This window comes from Lagenorhynchus albirostris, chromosome 13 (genome assembly GCF_949774975.1).
Source record: "Lagenorhynchus albirostris chromosome 13, mLagAlb1.1, whole genome shotgun sequence".
Taxonomy (NCBI): Eukaryota; Metazoa; Chordata; class Mammalia; order Artiodactyla; family Delphinidae; genus Lagenorhynchus; species Lagenorhynchus albirostris.
In genome coordinates this window covers 17,212,158-17,234,477 of record NC_083107.1, presented here as the reverse complement: position 1 = coordinate 17,234,477, position 22,320 = coordinate 17,212,158, and the positions used below count along the sequence as shown (strand labels likewise).

General features: G+C 33.2%; 1 non-coding gene across 1 annotated transcript; it reads right to left on the bottom strand.

Moving 5' to 3' along the window:
* Nucleotides 1–893: 893 nt before the first annotated feature.
* Nucleotides 894–1,028, bottom strand: LOC132532047 (small nucleolar RNA SNORA70). Its single transcript, XR_009544307.1, has one exon. It is a non-coding gene; the product is annotated as a small nucleolar RNA SNORA70 (small nucleolar RNA).
* Between the last annotated feature and the right edge of the window lie 21,292 nt (nt 1,029–22,320).

Below are 22,320 nucleotides of genomic sequence, written 5' to 3'. Positions count from 1 at the left end.
CTCTTTTCCCTGATAACATTTTGAGCTTTGAATTCTACTTTATTCTGAAATTAAGATAGCTACTCTAGCTTTTCTCTTTTTCTGATTAGTGTTAACATGGTATATCTTTATTCATGCATTTATTTGTAATTAATATCTGCCTTTATATTTAAATTGGGTTTGTTGTAGACAACATATAGATGGGTCTTGTTTTTTGATACAAGCTAACAATTTGCATCATTTAATTGGTCCATTTAGACCACTGACATTCTGAGTGATTTTGATGAAATTAGCATTGATTTTATCTGTTCCTGTTCTCTATTTTTGCCCTTATTTTTGCTACTATTTTTGATTTCCATTCTTTTTCTGCCTTTTGTGGGTTTAAAAGAGCATTAAATATGATTACATTTTTTCTCCTTAATATATCAGTTATACTTGTTATTGTTGTTGTTATTATTGTTATTGTTGTTGTTGTTATTGTTGTTTTTCATTTTTCTTTTTGGACAGGAAGTAGGATTTATTGCTGAGTAAACACAGGGCAGTGCTGAAGTTCTTATGAGTGCAAGTCTCACCGTTTGTTCAGGGGTTATTGTTAGAAATGTATTTTACCCCACAGCCATCTGGGATGAGCTGCTTTTCAGCTACCATGTCTTCAAAATCATCTGCATTAAACTTGGTAAAGTCCTACTTCTTGGAGATGTAGAATTCTAGCAGCCAGCTAACGTGAACTTGTCCCTGAATAGGGCCTCAATCACATGCTTCTTGTTCTTCAGTTTGGTGCAGATGGACATTATGATTTGGCCAATGTGCACCTTGGCCTGTCTAGCTCAGGCTTTTAGAAGCCACCACTCCATACCTGTCTGGAGCCTATGCTGGGGACAATATGAGGTCATACATGAATGTCTACTAGAATGGGCTGTCTCCATGTCACTTTGGGCAACCCATATGAGCAACAGTTTACATACATTACCAAATAGGCTACTATTTGCAGCCATTAGACACCAGGACCCCCATGAGGAAAAAAGCATGGTCCGTTTAACTGGCTGCAGTTTTTTTTTGTTGTTGTTGTTTTTTTGTTTTTAAACTTTTTTTTAGTGTTTGCCCTAGAGTTTGCAATATACATATTCAGCTAATCTAAGTCCACTTTCAAATAATACTATACACATCTCAGGCAGTGTGAGTACCTTATGATAACAAAATAATCCCAGTTTCTCCATCCTGTCCCTTGCCTCATTGCTGTCATTCATTTCACATATATTTACATAAGCATACATATATGTAATATATGTATAAAATATAAACATGTATAATCAAATACATTCTTGATATTATTATACTTAACAAAGTCTTGTATAATCAATTAATAATATGAAAAATAACTGTTTTTATTTTAACTTTACTTATTCAATCTTTGGTACTATTCCTTTCTTTACACTGATTCAAGTTTCTGACCCATGTTATTTTCTTTCTCTCTAAAACACCTTTTATAACATTTCTTGCAGCTTAAGTCTACTGGCAATAAATTCCTTCGATTTTGTTTGTCTGCAAAAGTTTTTATTTCTCCTGCACTTTTGAAGGAAAATTTCACAGGGTACAACATTGTACATTGGTGGGGGTTTTTTCTTCTAACACTTTATTTCAGTTCACAGTTTCTGAGGAAATGTCAAATGCAATTCTTGTATTTGCTCCTTTGTAGATAAGGTGTTTATTTTTCCCATCTGGTGTCTTTTGGTAATTTTTTTTTTTTTGGCATTTATCGTGCTTGATGTTCAATAAGATTCCTGGATCTGTGGTTTTGTGTTTGATCTTAATTTGGGAAAATTCTTGGTCATTATCATTTCTCATATTTCTTCTGTTCTTCTGTTCTTTCTTCTCCTTCTGATAGTCCCATTATGCATTTTGTACCTGTTCCACAGTCCTTGGATAGTCTGCTCTGTTTTTATCAGTCTCTGTTCTCTTTGCTTTCTGGTTTTCATGGTTTTGTCATATAGCCTCTAGCTCAGAAATTCTTTCCTCAGCCATGTCCTGTGTACTAAGAAGCCCATCAAAGGCTTTCTCATAGTTGTCTTAAATTATCAGTCTGAAAATTCCAATATTCCTGCTGTGTCTATTCTGATGTTTGCTCTATCCCTTCAAGTGTGTGTTTGTTTTGTTTTTTTTTTGATTTGTTTGTTTGTTTTGTTATTTTACCTTTTGATATACCTTGTAATTTTTTTTTTCCCTTGGAAGCAGGACATAATGTACTAGGTAAAGGGACTGCTGTAAATAGCCTTATAGTAATGTGGTGGTGAGGTGTGGTGGGAGGGAAGTGTTCTATAATCTTATAATTAGGTCTCAGTTTTTTAGTAAGAGTATGCCTCTGGACTGTGAACTTCATAAGTATTTCTCAGTTCTTTTGTTTTTGTTTTTTGTCTCAGCTGAATTGGGATATTTCCTTTCTGCTAAGTTAATTAGGCTGTGCTAATATCCCAGCATATTAGGCTCTAGTTAATTAGTTTACCTGAGGGCAGGGCTTGCTAAAAAGAACCCAGAGCTTTGTGGTATTTCAAAATGGTTCCTTTCCCCTTTTCCCTACCAGAAGCCAATGGGGATTTTTCTCAGATATTTACTCTGAGAACTTGGTTGAGCTTCTGGAGGTAGATCTCACAAAATTGTGGGGATCCCCTTATGACTGGGGTCCCTGAATGATGTAACTATCAGAGTTGCCCACACTGAGCCTTCAGCAATTCCTCAATTTCAGGTTTTCTAACCCTGGCACTGGTATCTGCAAAGGTTTCTGGTTTTTTTGGTCAAACTATTCCAGCTTTGTCCAGTGGGAGCTCTTTTAGTTGACACCTAAGTGTCCACTTATATATCCTACACCTCCATTTATGTATGAGCATGTGTGTGTGTGTGTGTGTGTGTGTGTGTGTGTGTGTGTTGTACATTCTTATTTTCTGACATTACGACACCCATCTTATATATTTCTGCCCTGGTCCTAGAATCTGGGATTCATCCAAGGAACTCTAGTTCCTTTTAATGAAGAATGTTATTAGAAACTAAGATCTGGGCATTAGGTGTGTTCTTATTTCATTTTCCTTTCTTTTCTCTCTCCTTCCTTCCTTTCTTCCTTCATTCCTCCCTCCTTCCCTCCCTTCTTTTCTTTATTCGTTCTTTCCTTCCTTCTTCCTCTTTCTTGAATCTCAGACTTCATTCTTGGATCATTTTCTTCATTTTCAAATACATTTTTCAGAAGTACCTTGAGTTTGTTGGTGCTACATTTTAACATATGTAGCTTTTTAAATTTTTTAAATTATTTTATTTTTTTCATCAGTCTTGAAAACTTATTTACAGATTTTTCTTATCTCATTGCACAGTATTATATATAAAGTTTCCCTCATTTTTTACAGTTATGTATTTCTAAATTGAACAACAAATTAAGTAATTTTATAGCTCACATTATTTTGCAGTGTATCTGAAAGATTTGATTTAAAGTTTTTTTCATATCATAGTATAAATCACATCATGAAAGAAATAATTTATCCATCATCCTGGGACTAAAAATCAACGTACGTAGAAAGGAATAAACTTAGGAGAGCATCATATTCCTCCTCCTTCACAATTTAATGCCATAGACATAGATAATAATGACCATGATAATTTGAGAGGAACATATGTTGACTTATGAATTCTCTACCCAACCATAAAGCCAGCTCAATGAGTTAGGATCCATGCTCTCCCCCTTCCTCTTCTCATCCCCTATTTACTCCAAAACTCCAATTGCTCTAGATTATATCTTTGTTAAAATGTTTTAAAATATTTAAGGACTTTGAAAAGACATATCTCTGTATTTGTTGGGCAGAGTTTTCTGTATGACTGTGATTTAAATTGACCGACTTATTAACAGATAATGTTTTAAATTAAGAATGATATTTAGATTTATATATTATGTAATTCTGCTTCTTGGGTAAAAAAAAAAGTAGAAGTGGGGTGATTATAGAGGCAAGAAATCAGATCAGATAAAATATGATGAACCCCTGAAAAGGGAAACTGAAGATTATTGTACCATATTTTAAATTTATATTCAAAAAGAATAATTAGAACTTATACCAGTGCAGGTAACTTGAGTGATATGATAAAGAAGGGAAAGCAGAGAAAAAGTCTAAACTAATCATTTGGCTGAATGTGTTGGATATAGTGCCATGTAGTGAGACAACTGAGAGGGACTGCATACTACATATTGGAATAATGTTATCGGGGTCTTTTTAAGCATATAGGTTTGCAATGTGTTTCTGTTCAGCAGGTATCCAAAGATATTAATCTGCCCCCCTGTAGGACATATGAACTGAAGATAGATTTAGGAGTAATCAACATAGTGTTCTTGATGAGATTGCCCAGGAATAGTAGGTATGAATCTTCTACTTTATCAGAAATGACAACTTGATAGGCTCCCCAGTTAGACTAATTTTTGATATGCATTTGACTATCTGAAACATTTCTCTATTTATTTATCAACTACCAATTTATTTATCTATAAGTTCTTCTTATGTAGAACTTATGGATAGAAGTAATCATCAAAATAAAATCTAAATTAAAGAGAAGAGCTTCATTTCTTTCTTGAACAGTGTCAGGCTGTTTTGTCAATAATCTGTTACATGAGAAAGTTATCTGACATGATAAACTTATCTGACAACTTCATGATTTAGAAAACTATTGGAGGAGATTATTAAAGTTTTCAATACAAATCAGTTGTAAACAGATTTTGCTCTTTAGAAAACCTTATCACACTGTCAGTGAATGCATATTTTAAAAGAATCTGAATTTCATTGGAATATGTACATGCCTGATGTTTGAGTCTACCTCTCTCAGTTGAAGTGGATTATCATTAGAATACTTGGCCCAGATCAGTCTGGCAAGAAAGTCTCTTGTTCAGTAAATCTCCTTTCTCCACTGAAATCTATAAATATTCTCTTCATTAAAATTTATGAAAAGACTCATCTGTCTTAAATATTTGCTAATATTAGTCATGGTTAAATCTTTGCATTTCAAAATTTCCTCCCTCTCTCTCTGTCTTATCCTCTCTCTCATAAAAGAAAAAAAGATCAAAAGCTTGAGTTCTACTTAAGTTCTGTGGTACTGCAAAAATACTGTAATATAATAGAAAGGGACAGAATAGTATTATCATCGAATAATAAAGATAGAGCTGGAATTTCCTCTGCTTTTAACCTAATAACCCAAGGGTCTATTTCTGATGAAACAGGCCACAGAGTTACTCCTGGTGTTAAACATGATCTCATAGTCATACAAATTAGAGTAAGAATGTTTTTAGAGGAAAATTAGATTTGTGGACTCATAAGATTAACATTGTATATTGAGACAATCAAATATATATCTATCAAATCTTATTTCATAGTTATATGAAGACATGTAGCCCAGGAAATTAACTCATTTCACTAGTTAGGGGATACATGTTGATATTAGAGTTAAGAGAAATTATTTAACCTCACATAATATTATGTGGTATCTGGGAACATGACCTGATGAAAATAACTTTCTTGTTGTTTATATAGCTTTATGCATCATAAACATGAAAAACCAAACCCTCAAAATAGTCCAATAGGTTGCTTTCTGCTTTATCATTATCATTATTATTAGTTTGCTTGTTTTTTCTTTTTAGGAAACTGAAAGAAGTATAGCTGTCATTTATCCTACTGGTTACCTAAACCTTTAAATTGAAAATATATAACATTAAAAAATATTTCATTAAGTTCTAATGCTTTATAAGGCATACAACCTAGATACTCTATTTGAGGTTGCAATCCGGGATAAGACTCTTGTCCAGTTATCCACTTATTCTACCTCTGTTGTCCCTTTATCACTAGAACTTCATGCAACAATGTTTGAAAACCTTAACATATCACAGTTTTCTTATTTACTATATAAAGAAAGTGAGAATCAGCATGAGTGATGAAACTAGAGTGTATCTCAGGTACATTTACAAATACCTTTGCTTATGCTGCTCTTATAGAAAGAACACTTTCATTCTGTCTATTCGCATCAATTTTCAACTATCAACAGACCTTCTGATAATGAAAGTAGGATATCTTGCTATTTCTCTTACATGGTATAAAGAACAGTTCTACCACTCACAAAAGTGTTTTAAATATAGATTTTGTGCAATACCATCTTATTTAAACACAAGCTGATTCAATAAATGGTTGCTGTATCAGAAGTAACACTGAAATACTCACAGGATCATGCCGGTTTGTCTTTCAGAGGTAAAGCCTAAAGAGTGATAGGCTTTTCACCTTTTAAAGAGATATGTCCCTACCCATTTTTCGAAACATTCAACTCTCTCTTTGTTCATTAGTTGTTTCTTCCAATTTTGATAGCCATACCCTAAATACAATAATAAATGACTGGTTAACCTCAGAGTAAGCAGACAGGAACAAGTTGTTGGAAAGTTTGTGTCAAATATAGCCTGTGAAGCACTACTTCGGAACATCTTCAAATTGTATTTACTTAATCACAGGCACTAAAACAATTAATCCATTCAACAAATAGTGAACATACTGTCAGCATTTGTTATAACTAATTTACACATTTTTTTTAATCAGTTGTTTCCAAAATTCTGTGATTTAATGTTTTCCTTATTCCTATAAGAAATGGGAGAAACTGGAATCACAGAGAGGTTAAGAGTTGTTCTGTTAGTACAAGAATAAGTGCTACAAGAAACAAACCAAACATGTATAATGAGTACTATATATTGTACCCAGTAGAAGTTAATATCTCACATAAGTAAACTCCAAATGACTGCTTCAGTTAGATGAGTAGCTCCCTCAAACAATGATTCAGGGACACAGGTTTCTTCTTTCTTGTAGCTTATCTTCAAATCCTGAGTTCCAAGTTCATTTCACTTATCATAAGCAAACTGGTGGACAAAGAAAGGCCATAGAAGACCATAAGAAATAGGTTTCTATGATTCAGCCAAGAACTGGGACTGGTGTCAAGCAAGGAGAGAAAATGAACTAGATGAAAATAAAGTCATTCTCTATCACAGTCAGTCAATATCAGAATCAAGAAATGGATCCAAACAAGCTATGTTCAAGTCCTGCATTCTTACTGTATGCTGGTTATTAAAATAAGTTATATAGTACAAAACACAGGGCTTTCATTCTTGTAGAGAAGGCAGTTAGGAACATGTGGACATGGTGGGTGTGTATATATGTTTATATGTCTGTAGATATAGATATGGATATAGATATAGATATTCCCATATGTATCTCATGAATCAGGGACCCTGATCCTGAAACTGAAACATAAGGTAAATCCTGGGAAGAATGCAGTTTCCTTCGTAAAAAAGGAAAAATTACAGGCACAAGAAACAACATTTGTGAAAAATAAAATAGTACATAAAAGACATTTAAATTTAAAAGGTTAATATAACTGGATTAGAAAGCAAAACACAAACAAACAAACAAAAAAAACAAGGTGAGAGCAATGAGAAACAAGGCTGTATAGAAAATCAAATGATATGGAGCTCAAAATATCTTATACTAAGGAAGTCAATTTTCACCCTAAGATCAATTAAACCCATTAAATAATTAAAAAAGAGAAATAAAGTAACAGATTTGGTTATGAAAATATTTATTCTGACAATCGGAGCCTCCTCATTCCTCTATTCGGTGTAGGATAAATTTTCTTCTGGAGAAGAAACAAAATTGTCCTACAGCCCCAATTTCAACAAGAAATTTTATCATTGCTTCAAGCCTTCTCTTTTCTTAAGAACTTTAATTGTCAAAAAATGTTTTTCAGGAGATAATAGTATTTATGCTGCCAATCTACAATGAGATACAGAGATAACTAATTTTTTAAATAGAATGGGAGAGTAAACATTTAATAAATGTAGTTGATGTATAGAAAATGCCGAATGATTCTTAGATATTATAATTATTTCACTCAATTGAAAATGTAAAGTAACAACTGGATAATTTTGCTGAGAGATCTGAAGAGAGTCCCAGGCTAAATACACAAACATAGATATTCTGAACATATAGATGGCTCCCTGGACTTTATAAGTTGTCTAACCATCATCAGCCCCCTATTCAGACCGTACCATAGCAACAATCTAGTTCAAGGATCCATCTTTCCCCAAAGAACCCATGGAACTCAGTGAAAGTTGACCCATCTCTAGTTCCTGGGAAAGGTATCAGTTAATCCAAACTTCTAAAGTAATCATGATAATCACAGCCACTTTACCCCAGATAGATGTCAGAGCTCAGAATTAAGGAAATCAGCTAATAGTATTACCTTGGAAAGATAATTGGTGCTAGGATACAGAGAAATCTAAATTGACTCAGTTACATTGATTAGAAGAGGTTTTATTCCTTAGTTAATGGAGATATCCTGTCTCTTACCCCTCTGCACATGAACAGTGTAGCAAATTTTCACAACTGTTATTTGTCATCTTTGTAACCATGAGGAAATCTAGTCTGAAAGACAAGAGATGAGAGAATAACAGAAACAGGGATGCAGCCTTGGTCATGGACCTGGAAATATCACCCCATTTGAAGGCTTTTGAGTCTGGATTTCTCTTAAAGTAGGTAATAAATGAAGACATCAATGTATATGGCACTACATAGGAAGAACATGAAGAATAAAACAATAAAATACAGAAAAATCTGGGGTGTTAGGTGCACAGAATTATCCTCACTTTTGATCCAACTCTGAGGATATATGACTCATTATAGAAGCATATGTACAATTGAAATTATAAAAGTATTGGTGAGATGTAAACCAAAACATCTATATCTGAAAATCTACTCATTTCTCTCTAAACATTAGCTAACATGACAATGACCCTGGAATTTTGGTAACATCTATGTTTATTACAGCAGTAATGCCTAAGTGTTCTGGTACAGAAAACAAAAATAACTTTGGGGTAACTGCATAGTGTTTCACTTCCCCTACTTGTGCTGTCAAATGTTACGACAGCAGTGTAATATTATTCTCAGAAAGGCAAAACAAAATAAAACATGACACTAATAATGTTATGTTTAATTCATGGTAATTTGATGTTCTTATTTTTTATGATCAGAATAAAATAGCTTGTGTAAGATAATACATTTGATTCATTTTGTACCAAGTCTTCTTTATTATGAGGCCTATAAAAGTATCAAATAATTACAACAAACAATTTAGTTGGAACTTATTACTACAAATAACTTCTAAATTGAAATGTTAGCTTCAATAATTTCAGAAAATAGCAACAACAAAGAATGCATAGTACTTTAAACATCCTGTGGGAAGAGTTACCATGCTGTTATGCCAACATTTTAAAAAAATCCCTTCAAGATGTCCATTTAGGACTGAAAGGGTAGAGATCCATTTCATCACTATAGTTATTTTTCTCCCCTTTGACAATTGCCTGTTCAGTTGTCATCATATTGCCTACTCCAAAATATGTAGTATATTTTACTAAAATATATACAACATTGAGTTTTCTTTTAGGTGTTCTGGGAGCAGAACCTTTATATAAGTCCTAGATAGAGGTTTTCGCCTTGAGGGGTCAAAGGGGTAAGAGAATTCATGAGATGCGAGAGGTTCAGTAATGCAAATTTTAAGTACCCAGGAAGACATGAGGAAAACCTTCCTAAAACATGGAATATGCTCTGCCATTATTGAGACACAGTTATTATTTAATCATGATCACATTGCAATGGTGCCTGGAAAAATATTTTGAAATGGTGAAAATTGTTGGTCAGGAAACAGTTTGTATGATTAGGATAATTTACTAAATCAAATGGATTTCAGTAGAAACTGAGTTCTATTTATCTTAGAATCACAAAATGAGGCCAAATATATGAAATTCTATGAATTGCTTATATTCTTTAAACATGTCCTCAAGTAAATTAAAAAAAAAAACAACTTTATTTTCCTCTGCCTCAATGATTAAATCTGTGCATAGTTAATCTTGGTAGAATCAATAAATAAAGTATATCTCTGTAAAGAATTACTACTCACCAACTTCTATATTCCGGGTTTCTATATTGTGGGCTCAGTGAAACTTTTAGTGGAAGGAACACAACATGAAGGGATTGTTTGGCTATTATTGAAAAATAAAATGATAAGTGTTGGTGAGAATGTACAGAAAAGGGAACCCTGTGTACTGTTCATGGATGTAAAATGGTACAGCAACTATGGAAAACAATATGGAGGTTCCTCAAAAACTTAAAAATAGAACTACTGTGTGATCCAGGAATCCTTCTCTGGGTACATATACAAAAAAATAAATCAGTACTTTGAAGAGATATCTGAATTCCTGTGTTCATTGCAACATTATTCACAATAGCCAAGATATGGAAACAACCAAGGTGTCCACCTATGCATGAATGGATGAAGAAAATGTGATGTGATATATATATATATATATATATATATATATATATATATATATATGTATAAAATTCTACCTTTAAAAAAAAAGGAGATCCTGTCATTTACAACAACATCGATGAACTTGGAAGACATCATGCTAAGTGAAATAAGCCAGACACCGAAAGAAAAATAATTATCACACTTATGTGTGTAATCTAAGAAAGTTGACTACATAGGAGGCAAGTAGAATGGTGGTTACCAGAGGCAGGGAGGTGGGCGAAATAGGGAGATGTTGGTCAAAGGGTACAAAGTTGCAGTTATGTAAAATGAATATGTTCTAGAGTATAGCATGGTGACTATATTTAATAATGCTGTATTGTATACTGGAAGTTTGCTGAGAGTAGATCTGAGGTGTCTTTACCAATAAATGAATGAATGAGTGAATGAATGAATAATAAAGATACTATGTGAGCACATGGATATGTTAATTAACTAGACTAGTAATAATTTCACTGTGTGTATGTGCATCAAAACATAATGTTGGGGGCTTCCCTGGTGGTGCAGTGGTTGAGAGTCCACCTGCCGATGCAGGGGACACGGGTTCGTGCCCCTGTCTGGGAAGATCCCACATGCCACGGAGTGGCTGGGCCCGTGAGCCATGGCCACTTAGCCTGCGCATCCGGAGCCTGTGCTTCGCAAAAGGAGAGGCCACAACAATGAGAGGCCTGCATACCACAAAAACAAAACAAAACAAAACAAAACAAAAATATAATGTTGTACACTTAAAATATAATTTTTATTAAAAAATAACAGAACAGAATAAAATGGAATGGCAAGTATTAATACTTAACACAGCGATTCCTAATTTAAACTGAGGTAGCTCTAGGTATTATTATTATTTCTTTTCTTTTAATGATTAATATGATATAGGCTAATGCTAGTGTATACATTGTAAGAACATTCTTATTAAAATTCCTTTCTTTTCTGTGACCTCCAATGACTTCTTTTTAACCTGGCACAGCAAATTGCTTCTGAAGTTCTTAAGATAAATAGGATAGACATTTAAAATTAAAATACCATCATTTGTAATTACCTAGTCACATATTATGTTCTTTCAGAATCACTTATTATAATACAATTGAGATGATGAGCCTCCAACACTTACCCAGCATTACTATTTGACCTTTGTCTTACTCTAATTAATGTATATGAGATTGTAATGAACAGTTTTGATTATTCAAATTATATTTTCAAATCTTATACACATTACTAGTTCTAGTCTCTATAATTGGGAGGCTATAAGCCTGAACTCTTCTAGACACATTAGAGGAAAACAGTCAATTTTCAATACTGCCTTTCTTTGTTGTTGTAATCATTACCCCCGTGACACACACTTATATTTAGCCTCAAATGTAATTTTAAAAATCACCTACAATTGATTTACTTAAGTAAAAATTGGAGGAGAAAAGGACAATGGGAATTGGGCTCCTTCAAGTCGTTTACATATATTATCTCCTCTCCTTCATAGCACTATGGAATACGGTACTATTATAAGGGTACTGTTATCTTCTTCGTTATAAATAATGAAGTGATCCACAGCAATATTAAAGGAATAACTTCAAATAACACTGTATATGGTAGAGTCAGGTTTCATAATGTATGATCTTAACCATCATGGCACATTGAAATTCATTGATAAACTAAAAATGTGTGTGCGTTTATATAAAAATAATCACAAAAGAAGGCAATGTGAAAAAATTCCTTCTTCATTCTTCTATTCCTACTATTCCTCCTGAGTTTAAATCACAGATACAAATATTTAGCCCTTTAAATATTTTATGGGGTAATATTGTGCAAAATATACACAGATTAGAATATTTTATGCATGTTCCTTTTTTTTTTTTTTTTTTTTGTGGTACATGGGCCTCTCACTGTTGTGGCCTCTCCCGTTGCGGAGCACAGGCTCCGGACGCACAGGCTCAGCGGCCATGGCTCACGGGCCCAGCTGCTCCGTGGCATGTGGGATCTTTCCGGACCGGGACACGAACCCGTGTCCCCTGCATCGGCAGGTGGACTCTCAACCACTGCGCCACCAGGGAAGCCCGCATGTTCCCTTTTACATAAACTGAATCTGAAAACATATTTATCTTTTATCATATAAATAGAATAAAGATCACAGAGCCCTTTTTCATATTTTGAATTAACACATTGGTTTCCATTGTGTAGATTAATTGCAATTTATCAATGGATATAGACTTAAACTTCTCAAAATTCTAAAATGCACCTACTGCTGTAAAACATCTAGAAATCATTTTTGTAGCTCTGGTAATATCACTTTTCAATGTGTAGCTAATATCCCAAAACAATAAGAGCAATCTTAGGATACAGATTTTATAAGGAGGCTATAAATAAAATTTCCTGAGAGATTAAAAAAAAGCTCTTAAAGTATTACTGAAAAGAGTGCATTCTAAAATCTGGAAAAATGGTGTCTTGGGTTTTAATGATTGCATAAGTATGGACACTTGGGCTCATTCCTGATGACTTAATTGTAAAAGAATCATGTATAACGCCTACAGCCTTTGAGAAATAGAGAATTAGAAAATGTATGCTCATCAAGAAAAGAAGAGGGCACAGAGATTTGACTAAGTCATTTTTGACGCTGGGTGGGAAGAATACCAAAATAATATTTTCTGGAGATATTTTTATAACTGTAACCTGATCCTTATAAAAAATTGTGACAAAGTGAGAGAGTGGCATGGACATATATACACTACCAAACATAAAATAGATAGCTAGTGGGAAGCAGCCACATGGCACAGGGAGATCAGCTCGGTGTTTTGTGACCACCTAGAGGGGTGGGATAGGGAGGGTGGGAGGGAGGAAGATGCAAGAGGGAAGAGATATGGGAACATATGTATATGTATAACTGATTCACTTTCTTATAAAGCAGAAACTAACACACCATTGTAAAGCAATTATACTCCAATAAATATGTTAAAAAAATTGAGATATGAATGTACACAACCCTGTTTTCCAGGACTCTTCAAGCTAAATATTTAGGTAACATTAACTTAAAATAAGGCCAAGTATATAGTAACTGCTGCTCAAAACTTTATACATATAATTCAGTAGTTCTGAGAGAAGGAAATATTTTCAGAGAACATAACTTTCTCTCATTTAGACCCTTATGAAATCAGTTAACTAAAAACAAGAGGAAAGGGATTAAAAAAAGAAAAAGACCCAACATGAAATAATCAAACATCATAATGTTAGTATTGTCTAATACATAATATAAAAGTTTATATATAAAATATTTTAAATGCAAAATTTAAAAGACAGTAAAAATTATTATTGAGACAATTTATAAACCAAACCAAACTTTCACTCAATAGTGGGATAAAAAACAATAAATAATTCTAAGTGAGATAATACAAATAAAGGAAAATGTTATCATATGTAAGAATAAGCTGCCCAGAAAATGGTGGAAAAATATAAGGATGTAAGAAAGTGGTTGAAGCAAAACATATACTGACTGTTACAAAACAATAACAACAGTGATGAAGTACATTGCATTATTTATTAATATATGTTCTTCCACATGTACAATAAAATTATAAAGAAAATATTTAAATAAGTTTTATAAATACTAGCAAAGATAGGAAAAAGAGAAAAAAAGTAACTAAAAAGTCTAAGTGGGAAAAAAGTTTAAAATATAAGTAAAAATAGTAGATATAAAAATGAAAAAAATAAGGTGATAGATATAATTCAAAATATATCAGCAACAATAATACATAAATATGTACTAAAATATATAACTAAGGGGTTTGATTAAAATCTTCATAGTATTTATGAAAAGATAAGAACATAAAATTTTTGATAAAAAGGTCTTTTAATTCTAACCAAACACTAATGTTGTAGCTCTAATGGAGAAATACAGACTTTATGTTAAAAAGTATTATTAGAGTTAAGAGCATCATTTGGTAATAGCAAAGTTTCAGTTCATCAAAATGTAACATAAATTTGCATACATCTGCTTAAAAAAAGAGCAAAATGACATCATTTTAATTAATTAATGATACATTTGTCTTTATAATGGAAAGTATTTTAACAACATTTCTTGTTAATTCATAGATTTAATAAATTAGTAAGGATATAGGAAATTTGAAGAACACAGTAAATAAACTTAATAAACAAATAGTGAATACATAGTCTTCAAAATAATAAAATAGCATGTTAAAAACAAACTGTATAATAAGGCATAAGTCAATTCTTTTTTTTCATAAGTCAAGTCTTAACAAATTTCTAAAAATCAGCATTATATAGGCAATTTTTCTAATAAAAATTCAATGAGCAGAGAGATTGAAAGAGAGAACTTTAAAACTCTATTGACTTGAAAATTTTTAAAATATACGTTTCTAGGTAAACTGGCAGAATATAAATTGTAGCAGAGACGTAATGGAAAATAATAATTGAAAAAATCATATAAGAGCAATATTTTATTAGAATATGTATATTTATCTGATAACAATAAAATCCATACAATAACAAATATTAAGTATAATTCTTTTGGATAAAATTTATAAATCATTATTGAAAATCAGTTGAAAAAATCTAAGTAAACAAAAATTAAAGTTCATAGATATGAAAATTCAATAAAAATAAAATATCACAATATTCAATAATAGTATATAAATCCAATACATGTCCTTTCAAAATTCAGGTGGAAATTTGTTGTGAAACTGATATAACTATTTCAAAACACACAGGAGGTTGCAGTTCCCAATTTTAAAACAAGTTAAAGGATTTGTTCTTGTACATATCAAAATTAGTTATTAGTATTATGGGACTGGGGCACAGATAAATAGATAAGCCATTAAAAATAAAGAGCCCTATGTACAGATAAATGGACACATCATATATGACAGCTGTATTATTATTTATCAAGAGGAAAAAGATATACTGTTCAATAAATTGTATTGGTACAATCGACATCCGTTTCAAAAAAAACCCATTAAATTAAATATAATCTTTACAACACAACAAAAAATCAGCCATATTAAAAACCTGAATATGAAAGGAATATTTAAAATTTGTATGAAAATATAAGAAATATTTCTGAAATTTGAGAATATGAAAAATTTAGTTAAACAAAAATTAGCAAAAAATATTATACATAAATACATGCATACATATATAATTACACTAGGTTAAATTATTTTTTTTTCGAAAAGCAGTATATAAATATGTAAAAATTAACACTGGGAGAAAGTAGGGAAAGATATTTAAAATGCATATAATTGACAAAGCATGAGTGTTTAATGGTGGATAAATGACAGATAATAGATAATAGACAGATAGATAGGAGCTCTACAAATCAATGACTGCAATATAAACAGGCTAATTGTAAAAGAGGCAGAATCTATCAACAGGCAAATCATGCAAGAAGAAATACCAATGATGTTTAACAAACTTTCAAAAGATGTTCCATATTACTAGGAGTAAGAAAAATGCTAAATAAAGCCAAACATAAACTTTCAAATGCATAAGATTTGCAAAAGCATTGTAAACTCTGACAGCAATTCTTTTAATATGTGTAGGAAAAGTAACACATACACTGGCATTGAGTGTATAAACTTTAGAAAATACAATTTGGCAGTATATAATAATGTTGGCAATGAGTGTGTGCTATGGTTAGCATCTTTCACTCAATACAAAGGAGGGAAAGTCTTGTGCATGTAAATGAGAAAATATATAAAATTTTAATCTATAATTCAAATTAAAAGAATTATTGTGGTACACTGCTAAGGAGTCTGACTCTGTACACTTCACAACCCCTCATTGCTCTACAGGAAATAAACTCTTTTAAGTTGACATTAAAGGAAGGAGAGCAATTAGAAAGTATGACAGTGACTGCAATTATTGACTATGAAATGTAAATTGCATGTGGCTGGAAATAAAGGCATGAAAGCAATGATAGAAAGCTAAAACTTCCTCAGACTAATTGATCGTGGTCATTTTAAAGGTCATTAGAGTCAGAATATCAGTGAGAGAAAGAAAAATTGTGATGGTCACAAATCGGGATACTTGAGATAAAGATAATGTAGTGTTGTAGCTGTTGGTAATGCCATATTCTAGGGCTTATCTATTATGGAGTAGGTGAACTAGAGTGAAGGACATCATCATTGGAGGAGAAGAGGTTAGTGAACCAAGAAAGCAGGTTACTGAAAAGATTATCTACATAGAGACTAAAATCATCAATAATTACAATAGAAATGTTGGGAAGAAGAAAGATGAGATATGAGATAATTTTTTTAAAAGATGAAGGGAAGTGACTCTGGAGCCACTAGATGATTATGAGTTCAAGTTCTTCTGAGTTAAATTATATATTTTTTCCTATGTAAACAAATGTGAATTAAAATTTAGTAATTTATTAATAAGTTAAATTAAAAAGTGAATTATGCCATCTGCCATCTTTCATAACTAAACTAGTTGAAGGGATGTAATACAATCCACATTCTCTTGTCCATCCACATTTTGCAAAAATTATGGTCTTGATTTTTATTACCTTCTATATTAATAACATTTACTTCAGCAGAAAAATACATTGAGTGCTAGATAATGTAAATAAATAATTAAGAATAAAGAAGCAAGATAAAGACAATGCTAGCAGTGCTAAAGTAGACACACATAATCCAATATTATAAGCACCATCTTAAACCTTTTATAGATATTGTCTCATTTAATCCTTATAGCAAATATATTATTGTACCTCCATATATGCCATAAGTAAAACTTTCTGAACTAAAATCACAAAGTACATATATTTTCATTCTATTAACTCGAGGATATTTAAGACTATGGATATGAGATTTTTCATATAATAGTTTTAAAATGTAAAAGCTTAAGTCTTCCTACACTGGGTCAAAAGAGTATCTTTAAGCTTCTATCAGGTTTAAAACATTGACTCTGTAATTGAGGCAAATGAAGGCAGAATGTTTTTTGTCAGGAAAGATAAAAGTAAGCTATTGGGGAATTTTTATATTGCTCCATTCTTTTCAGTTTTCAGTAATGATGACAGTTGTTCATATTTTTTATGCCAGGAAAGTACAAATTAAAACTAGATGGTGCTAGATATAGAAAACTTGCCACCTCATTTAATTTGGCAATCCATTTGTAATGAAAGATCTAAAAGCAAAATGCAAAATGTTAATTGAAATATAAATGAAACTGTGTAATATTATTACTCCAGATATGTTTTAATTTTACATGGATTGATGACATAGGACACTGTAATGGAGTTCCGTGTTATTGAAATATAATTCAATTGATGAACTCCCCCAAGCTACATTTCCCACCAATTCTAAAAATGCATTTCCAGTGAAAACTAAGTGATGAAATTGAATTGATTGGGAGCATGATTGTTCTTTGTATACAAGTGGGCCATTTTATTTATCCCCAAAGTAAAAATGTATGTTTCCTGCACCATTAATTGGTTGGGGAAAAATATCATTTTTATAAATTCTACATGTTTGCCTTGAACTCTCTATAAATTATGGTTTTGAAGCTTTGTTCTTGCATTTTTTATTTAACCTTGTGATTAGTCCCTTATTTTTTGTTTTTTCTTAACTTGTTCCTCTTCAGTGTCACTCTGACTGCTCACACTAAGAAGACAATGAAATATCAGGAATTTGGTTTAAATTTACCAGGATTCAGACATATAAACCATTTACTTACAAATGGTCCCTAAAATTAAAAAAAAAATTAAATTGTCCCATCTAAAAATCTGCCTAATTTCCACTACTGAAAAATAAATAGATGGGGTATAGAATAACTTAGGTCAGCTGTATTTGGCTCACACACTGTGACAGGTAGTAACCTAAATCCATTAAATGAGTTATTTTTGCAGTCTTTACAATAGCCTTAGGTAGTAAATACTGTTGGAGTTCCCATAAAATGGCTGAAAAAAAATGATGTTTAGATAAATTAAATACTTTGCCTCAGGTCACATAATAAGTAGATGGAGAAGATAAATTTCAAACCCAAGTCTATCTGATATTTTAAACTATAGCATTGGAGAAAAATGAACCTGTCAATAGTGATATTGTCAGGGAATTAAAAATCTTACTTCCAATGCATGCCTGCATAGTGGCCAAAAACAAACAAACAAAAAAAGATGTAACTGATAAAAATTTGACGAGACAAAATAAAGACAAATGTTAATGGTTACATAAAACAGAAAACAATGCAGTAAATTCCCAGAGAAATTGGTATGAACTAATCCCAGCACTTTGTATTTGGTATGAAATCACAAAGTGAAAGTTAGAAGTGTCCCTCAACAGATCGAGAGTTCAAGCCTGTCTAAGAACCATTCCTGCACTGCTTAAAACTTAGTCACCTTGAGTCTTTGACAGATATATTCTTTAAGATTGTAAGATACATAATGTATAAATTTGGGGAAAGTAATATCTCTGTATTTTTCTCACAACGTTCAACCCACTGAGGATGAAATGAATTACTGTTTGCCAAGTATGTTTTGAATCGTAAGAAAATACATGCATGAACACACATAGAGAGATACTCCACAGCACTAATGAGCCCATTTTATCCCTTCATATTCTATCTACCACTCTCCAAAAGCTGTTCTTTTACTACCCAGTAACATACTTTACATAAACACTTCTCCTGGTCAGCAACCTGATATTCAAAACTAATCATGGAATGAGAATTTTACAAAATGATAGCTCCAAGCTTTCATTTGTTCTCTTTTAAGAAAGTGGATTCAAGAGAATAGCAATTATAAAAAGCAATTATGAGGTTTTCCACCATTAATGTCACTCTGCTATTGCATAGACCAAACTATGATTATCCAAATGGCATGTATAGGACCTTCATGGACATACACTTCCTATGTTGCAGGAAGTAGATAATGAGCGTAAAATGGGCAATTGGTACAGTGGGATATCCAACTGAGGTATAATTATATCAGAACTGACCAACTATCCAAGTGTAGGTGTTGATGTTTAGTTTCAGTTTTGACACTTGAATTGCTTGGAAGTTATCATTTCCATCCTCACAACAAGAAAGACAAGTTAAAAGTAAATAACTTTCATGCACCCATCTTAAAACTGAATTTACAGAGCAAATTGCCTCCCCAAACTCTGGATAGACAGGTGCATTCTGAGAGTCACAGCCAAAATATACTTACTTGGAGCAGAAACTGCTGGAGCCTTCAACTGGTCAACACACCTAAATGATAAATTGATGAAGCTTAAATGAAGAATAGATTGAGACTGAGAAACTCCTGGAAACTACAGGTTTATGGATGCCTTCACACTTTCATGGGCATTACCTCTACGATTCTTGGAGTTTCTTGTGGTGAAGAGCCAAGAAAAATCAGATTATGGCAGCAGGGTGAAGGGAGTATTCTCCATCACAAAGATCTAATCTCCAAGTAAACACATAATGAGCCTTGTCCAAGAGCTATGGGAGAAGGGCATTCCTCTCATTCTAGCAACTTCTAGATTTCCTTTCTCATCAGTGGAGAAGGAAGAAACTATAAAATAAGAAATAATTGTGAAAATCATAGGGCAGAGACTGGTGCTTGCTAAAAGCTTGAGATTCAATTAGAACATTATAGAATGCTTCCCCTTATCATACCTTACCACCATATTCCAGTATAATAATAGTGGATTTCAGATTAAAGAATTTCAAGACACAGACTCTCTCTGAGGAGTACTGAGAAAACTCAAATCAAGAGAGGAGACAAGGGCTTCCCTGGTGGTGCAGTGGTTGAGAGTCCGCCTGCCGATGCAGGGGACACGGGTTCGTGCCCCGGTCCAGGAAGATTCCACATGCCGCGGAGCAGCTGGGCCCATGAGTCATGGCCACTGAGCCTGCACGTCGGGAGCCTGTGCTCCACAACGGGAGGGGCCACAACAGTGAGAGGCCCGCATATCACAAAAAAAAAGAAAAAATAAAATAAAAAGAGAGAGGAGACAAAAACAAGGACACTAGAGGATTTTGTGTGCTCTGGAAACTATAGCTAAAACAAATATAAAACAAAGTCAAAGTACTAGCCTAAATAGAAGGTCCTATTACTTGATACAACATGTCTGGTTTTTAAGAACAACAACAACAAAATTACAAAGCACACCAATTCAAGAATGAAACAGGATCTGAAAGGCAAAACAAGCATCAGAACCAACTGAGGTATGACACAGATTATGACATTAACAGACAAGGAAATTGAAATAATAATGATACGTATGTTCAGGACTTTAATAGAAAAGGTAGACAGAATGCACAAGCAGAAAGACTGGGCACTGGGCAGTAACTGTAGCCAGATCAGCTTTGATGAGTGGAAGTTCATGTTCTGAGCTCATCATTGATGCCATGAGTACCTTGGGAAATGAAAAGAATGGCTCTGGAAGGGGACTGACTGAATTTTATAGGACAGCTCATCTAATCCACTTGACTATTAAAATCCTGCTCTGCTGAGGTCACACATTGGTTATCATTCACATGGGATACAGATATCTTTACAATTTGGCCCGTTCAGAGATGTCAATTAATATACCTCTTTCACAGATATCCTTGTTGGCACTTTACTAATTATATTCCTTCCAAGTCCTTGATCTTCTAGCCAAACTTTTGGTCACAGCCATGAGTCAGTGTAAACTCATACCTTTGGTCATTTCACCTTCCAGGCAAAATAAACGAACAGTTGCACTGCTCAAATTATGCTCACTAGAAGGATTTTGCTTCACCCATGTCCTTTAAGGATGTCACAGAGAGAGGCTGTAGTAATACCACTGGCAACTTTTGAGTGGTACCTGCATATCATGCAGAACTACCTTTAAATCAGGCCCAAATTTCCTCTTCCTCAACTGGTCATAGGGAACTCTAAATGAGAACATAGGTATTGGCTGGGAGAGAGAAGATAATGTAGCAGGTGTAGGGGCCCTAGGCATACAGGGCACTTCCTCATGTACCTTGCTGTGCCTTCAGGACCTACTTAAGTCTGATCTTTTATATACTACTTCCATTTGAAAATGGAGTGCTACTGTACATGCCCAAATTTATGACTTAATGCGTCAGAAAACACCAAACTCAGGTCACATGGTAACATGGAGACTTGTGGTAAAGCTTTTAGTCTCTACTAAAGCCAGGAGCAAGCCAAAGGCTGCTTCTCAAAAGGAAAGTAGTTTTACACATAAAATGGTAGGGCTTTGCTACAAAATCCTAAGAAGGCTGTGCTGTGACTCATCTATAGGGGAGGCCAAAGGATCCAAATAGAATCTCTATCTACCACCGACATTTCAGGTACTATAGAATCTTCTGAATCAAAGGGCCCAATTGGCATATCAGCTTGCATAGCAGTTTGAACTGGGCCCATCTTCTGGGCCCCACTCTAAACTAGTGGCTTTTTGGACCACTATGGCAGGAGTAGCACACCTGAATGAGAATTATGTTGTTTCCAAAATCCAAAGAGATCCACTAGTTACTGAGTGAGTATTTTTGTTTACAGGAAGGGCTAGTGCAGTGACATATTCTTTATATTCTTCACCTCAGAAGAAATTTCTGAAGATACTCCACTCCACTGGGTCCCTAGAAATTCCACTGAGGTGAAAGTTCTCTGAATTTTTCTAGAATTTATTTCCCATTTTCTGACATGCAATTGTTTTCCCATTATGTCTAGAATAGTTGCTACTTCTCGCTAACTAAGTCCAATCAGCATAACACCATCAATGCTACATATCAGTGTGATGTCATTTGGAAGGGATAGGTGATGAAGTTCCTTGCAGACTAAATTGTGGTATAGGGATGGAGAGTGATATACCTCTGAAGTAGACCACTACACTAAAATTATATTGTTAGTTAATCATCTGAAAGAAAACTGTTTCTGGAGATTTTTACTAACAAGTATTGAGAAAAAAATTCGGATCAATAGCGGCAAGCTAGGTACCAGGGGATATGCTAATTTGC